Here is a 6336-nt window from a genome sequence, read left to right as displayed (position 1 = left end):
CACTGCACAACACTACTAGCACCACAGCTCACGATTACACAGCACTGCACAATTTGCACTGCACAAGACTACTAGCACCACAACTCACGATTACACAGCACTGCACAATTTGCACTCCACAACACTACTAGCACCACAACTCACGATTACACAGCACCGCTCAATTTGCACTGCACAACACTACTAGCACCACAGCTCACGATTACACAGCACCGCACAATTTGCACTGCATAACACTACTAGCACCACTGCTCACAATTACATAGCACTGCACAATTTGCACTGCACAACACTACTAGCACCACAGCTCATGATTACACAGCACTGCACAATTTGCACTGCACAACACTACTAGCACCACTGCTCACAATTACACAGCACTGCACAATTTGCACTGCACAACCCTACTAGCATCACAGCTCACGATTACACAACACCGCTTATTTTGCACTGCACAACACTACTAGCACCACAGCTCACGATTACACAGCATTGCTGAATTTGCACTGCACAACACTACTAGCACCATAGCTCATGATTACACAGCACCACACAATTTGCACTGCACAAAACTACTAGCACCACAGCTCACGATTACACAGCACCGAACAATTTGCACTGCACAACACTACTAGCACCACTGCTCACAATTACACAGCACTGTTCAATTTGCACTGCACAACACTACTAGCACCACAGCTCACAATTACACAGTACCGCTTATTTTGCACTGCACAACACTACTAGCACCACAGCTCACGATTACACAGCACCTCCTAATTTGCACTGCACAACATTACTAGCACCACAGCTCACGATTACACAACACCGCTTAATTTGCACTGGACAACACTACTAGCACCACAGCTCACGATTATACAACACCGCTTAATTTGCACTGGACAACACTACTAGCACCACAGCTCACGATTACACAGCACCTCTTTATTTGCACTGCACAACACTACTAGCACCACAGCTCACGATTACACAGCACCGCTTAATTTGCACTGCATAACATTACTAGCACCACAGCTCACGATTACACAGCACCGCTTAATTTGCACTGCACAACACTACTAGCACCACAGCTCATGATTACACAGCACCAAACAATTTGTACTGCACAACACTACTAGCACCACAGCTCACGATTACACAGCACCTCTTAATTTGCACTGCACAACACTACTAGCACCACAGCTCACGATTACACAGCACCGCTTAATTTGCACTGCACAACACTACTAGCACCACAGCTCACGATTACACAGCACCAAACAATTTGTACTGCACAACACTACTAGCACCACAGCTCACGATTACACAGCACCGCTTAATTTGCACTGCACAACACTACTAGCACCACAGCTCACGATTACACAGCACCTCCTAATTTGCACTGCACAACATTACTAGCACCACAGCTCACGATTACACAACACCGCTTAATTTGCACTGGACAACACTACTAGCACCACAGATCACGATTATACAACACCACTTAATTTGCACTGGACAACACTACTAGCACCACAGCTCACGATTACACAGCACCTCTTTATTTGCACTGCACAACACTACTAGCACCACAGCTCACGATTACACAGCACCGCTTAATTTGCACTGCATAACACTACTAGCACCACAGCTCACAATTACACAGCACCGCTTAATTTGCACTGCACAACACTACTAGCACCACAGCTCATGATTACACAGCACCGCTTAATTTGCACTGCACAACACTACTAGCACCACAGCTCATGATTACACAGCACCGCTTAATTTGCACTGCACAACACTACTAGCACCACAGCTCACGATTACACAGCACCAAACAATTTGTACTGCACAACACTACTAGCACCACATCTCACGATTACACAGCACCTCTTAATTTGCACTGCACAACACTACTAGCACCACAGCTCACGATTACACAGCACCGCTTAATTTGCACTGCACAACACTACTAGCACCACAGCTCACGATTACACAGCACCGCTTAATTTGCACTGCACAACACTACTAGCACCACAGATCATGATTACACAGCACCTCTTAATTTGCACTGCACAACACTACTAGCACCACAGCTCACGATTACACAGCACCTCTTAATTTGCACTGCACAACACTACTAGCACCACAGCTTACGATTACACAGCACCACTTAATTTGCACTGCACAACACTACTAGCTCCACAGCTCACGATTACACAGCACCTCTTAATTTGCACTGCACAACACTACTAGCACCACAGCTCACGATTACACAGCACCACTTAATTTGCACTGCACAACAATACTAGCACCACAGCTCACGATTACACAGCACCTCTTAATTTGCACTGCACAACACTACTAGCTCCACAGCTCACGATTACACAGCACCGCTTAATTTGCACTGCACAACACTACTAGCACCACAGCTCACGATTACACAGCACCGCTTAATTTGCACTGCACAACACTACTAGCACCACAGCTCACGATTACACAGCACCTCCTAATTTGCACTGCACAACACTACTAGCACCACAGCTCACGATTACACAGCACCGCTTAATTTGCACTGCACAACACTACTAGCACCACAGCTCACGATTACACAGCACCTCCTAATTTGCACTGCACAACACTACTAGCACCACAGCTCACGATTACACAGCACCGCTTAATTTGCACTGCACAACACTACTAGCACCACAGCTCACGATTACACAGCACCGCTTAATTTGCACTGCACAACACTACTAGCACCACAGCTCACGATTACACAGCACCTCTTAATTTGCACTGCACAACACTACTAGCACCACAGCTCACGATTACACAGCACCTCTTAATTTGCACTGCACAACACTACTAGCACCACAACTCACGATTACACAGCACCGCTCAATTTGCACTGCACAACACTTCTAGCACCACAGCTCACGATTACACAGCACCGCACAATTTGCACTGCACAACACTACTAGCACCACTGCTCACAATTACATAGCACTGCACAATTTGCACTGCACAACACTACTAGCACCACAGCTCATGATTACACAGCACAACACTACTAGCACCACAGCTCACGATTACACAGCACTGCACAATTTGCACTGCACAACACTACTAGCACCACAACTCCGATTACACAGCACCGCTCAATTTGCACTGCACAACACTACTAGCACCACATCTCACGATTACACAGCACCGCACAATTTGCACTGCACAACACTACTAGCACCACTGCTCACAATTACATAGCACTGCACAATTTGCACTGCACAACACTACTAGCACCACAGCTCACAATTACACAGCACAACAATACTAGCACCACAGCTCACAATTACACAGCACTGCACAATTTGCACTGCACAACACTACTAGCACCACTGCTCACAATTACACAGCACTGCACAATTTGCACTGCACATCCCTACTAGCATCACAGCTCACGATTACACAACACCGCTTATTTTGCACTGCACAACACTACTAGCACCACAGCTCACGATTACACAGCATTGCTGAATTTGCACTGCACAACAATACTAACCCCACAGCTCACGATTATACAACACCGCTTAATTTGCACTGCACAACACTAGTAGCACCACAGCTCACGATTACACAGTACCGCTTAATTTGCACTGCACAACACTAATAGCACCACAGCTCACGATTATACAGCACCAAACAATTTGTACTGCACAACACTACTAGCACCACAGCTCATGATTATACAGCACCCCACAATTTGCACTGCACAACACTACTAGCACCACAGCTCACGATTACACAGCACTGCACAATTTGCACTGCACAAGACTACTAGCACCACAACTCACGATTACACAGCACTGCACAATTTGCACTCCACAACACTACTAGCACCACAACTCACGATTACACAGCACCGCTCAATTTGCACTGCACAACACTACTAGCACCACAGCTCACGATTACACAGCACCGCACAATTTGCACTGCATAACACTACTAGCACCACTGCTCACAATTACATAGCACTGCACAATTTGCACTGCACAACACTACTAGCACCACAGCTCATGATTACACAGCACTGCACAATTTGCACTGCACAACACTACTAGCACCACTGCTCACAATTACACAGCACTGCACAATTTGCACTGCACAACCCTACTAGCATCACAGCTCACGATTACACAACACCGCTTATTTTGCACTGCACAACACTACTAGCACCACAGCTCACGATTACACAGCATTGCTGAATTTGCACTGCACAACACTACTAGCACCATAGCTCATGATTACACAGCACCACACAATTTGCACTGCACAAAACTACTAGCACCACAGCTCACGATTACACAGCACCGAACAATTTGCACTGCACAACACTACTAGCACCACTGCTCACAATTACACAGCACTGTTCAATTTGCACTGCACAACACTACTAGCACCACAGCTCACAATTACACAGTACCGCTTATTTTGCACTGCACAACACTACTAGCACCACAGCTCACGATTACACAGCACCTCCTAATTTGCACTGCACAACACTACTAGCACCACAGCTCACGATTACACAACACCGCTTAATTTGCACTGGACAACACTACTAGCACCACAGCTCACGATTATACAACACCGCTTAATTTGCACTGGACAACACTACTAGCACCACAGCTCACGATTACACAGCACCTCTTTATTTGCACTGCACAACACTACTAGCACCACAGCTCACGATTACAAAGCACCGCTTAATTTGCACTGCATAACACTACTAGCACCACAGCTCACGATTACACAGCACCGCTTAATTTGCACTGCACAACACTACTAGCACCACAGCTCATGATTACACAGCACCAAACAATTTGTACTGCACAACACTACTAGCACCACAGCTCACGATTACACAGCACCTCTTAATTTGCACTGCACAACACTACTAGCACCACAGCTCACGATTACACAGCACCGCTTAATTTGCACTGCACAACACTACTAGCACCACAGCTCACGATTACACAGCACCAAACAATTTGTACTGCACAACACTACTAGCACCACAGCTCACGATTACACAGCACCGCTTAATTTGCACTGCACAACACTACTAGCACCACAGCTCACGATTACACAGCACCTCCTAATTTGCACTGCACAACAATACTAGCACCACAGCTCACGATTACACAACACCGCTTAATTTGCACTGGACAACACTACTAGCACCACAGATCACGATTATACAACACCGCTTAATTTGCACTGGACAACACTACTAGCACCACAGCTCACGATTACACAGCACCTCTTTATTTGCACTGCACAACACTACTAGCACCACAGCTCACGATTACACAGCACCGCTTAATTTGCACTGCATAACACTACTAGCACCACAGCTCACGATTACACAGCACCGCTTAATTTGCACTGCACAACACTACTAGCACCACAGCTCATGATTACACAGCACCGCTTAATTTGCACTGCACAACACTACTAGCACCACAGCTCACGATTACACAGCACCAAACAATTTGTACTGCACAACACTACTAGCACCACAGCTCACGATTACACAGCACCTCTTAATTTGCACTGCACAACACTACTAGCACCACAGCTCACGATTACACAGCACCGCTTAATTTGCACTGCACAACACTACTAGCACCACAGCTCACGATTACACAGCACCGCTTAATTTGCACTACACAACACTACTAGCACCACAGCTCATGATTACACAGCACCTCTTAATTTGCACTGCACAACACTACTAGCACCACAGCTCACGATTACACAGCACCTCTTAATTTGCACTGCACAACACTACTAGCACCACAGCTTACGATTACACAGCACCACTTAATTTGCACTGCACAACACTACTAGCTCCACAGCTCACGATTACACAGCACCTCTTAATTTGCACTGCACAACACTACTAGCACCACAGCTCACGATTACACAGCACCACTTAATTTGCACTGCACAACAATACTAGCACCACAGCTCACGATTACACAGCACCTCTTAATTTGCACTGCACAACACTACTAGCACCACAGCTTACGATTACACAGCACCGCTTAATTTGCACTGCACAACACTACTAGCACCACAGCTCACGATTACACAGCACCGCTTAATTTGCACTGCACAACACTACTAGCACCACAGCTCACGATTACACAGCACCTCCTAATTTGCACTGCACAACACTACTAGCACCACAGCTCACGATTACACAGCACCGCTTAATTTGCACTGCACAACACTACTAGCACCACAGCTCACGATTACACAGCACCT

This window comes from Bombina bombina, chromosome 9 (assembly GCF_027579735.1).
Source record: "Bombina bombina isolate aBomBom1 chromosome 9, aBomBom1.pri, whole genome shotgun sequence".
NCBI classification, from domain to species: Eukaryota; Metazoa; Chordata; class Amphibia; order Anura; family Bombinatoridae; genus Bombina; species Bombina bombina.
Note: the sequence above shows the minus strand (reverse complement) of the source record.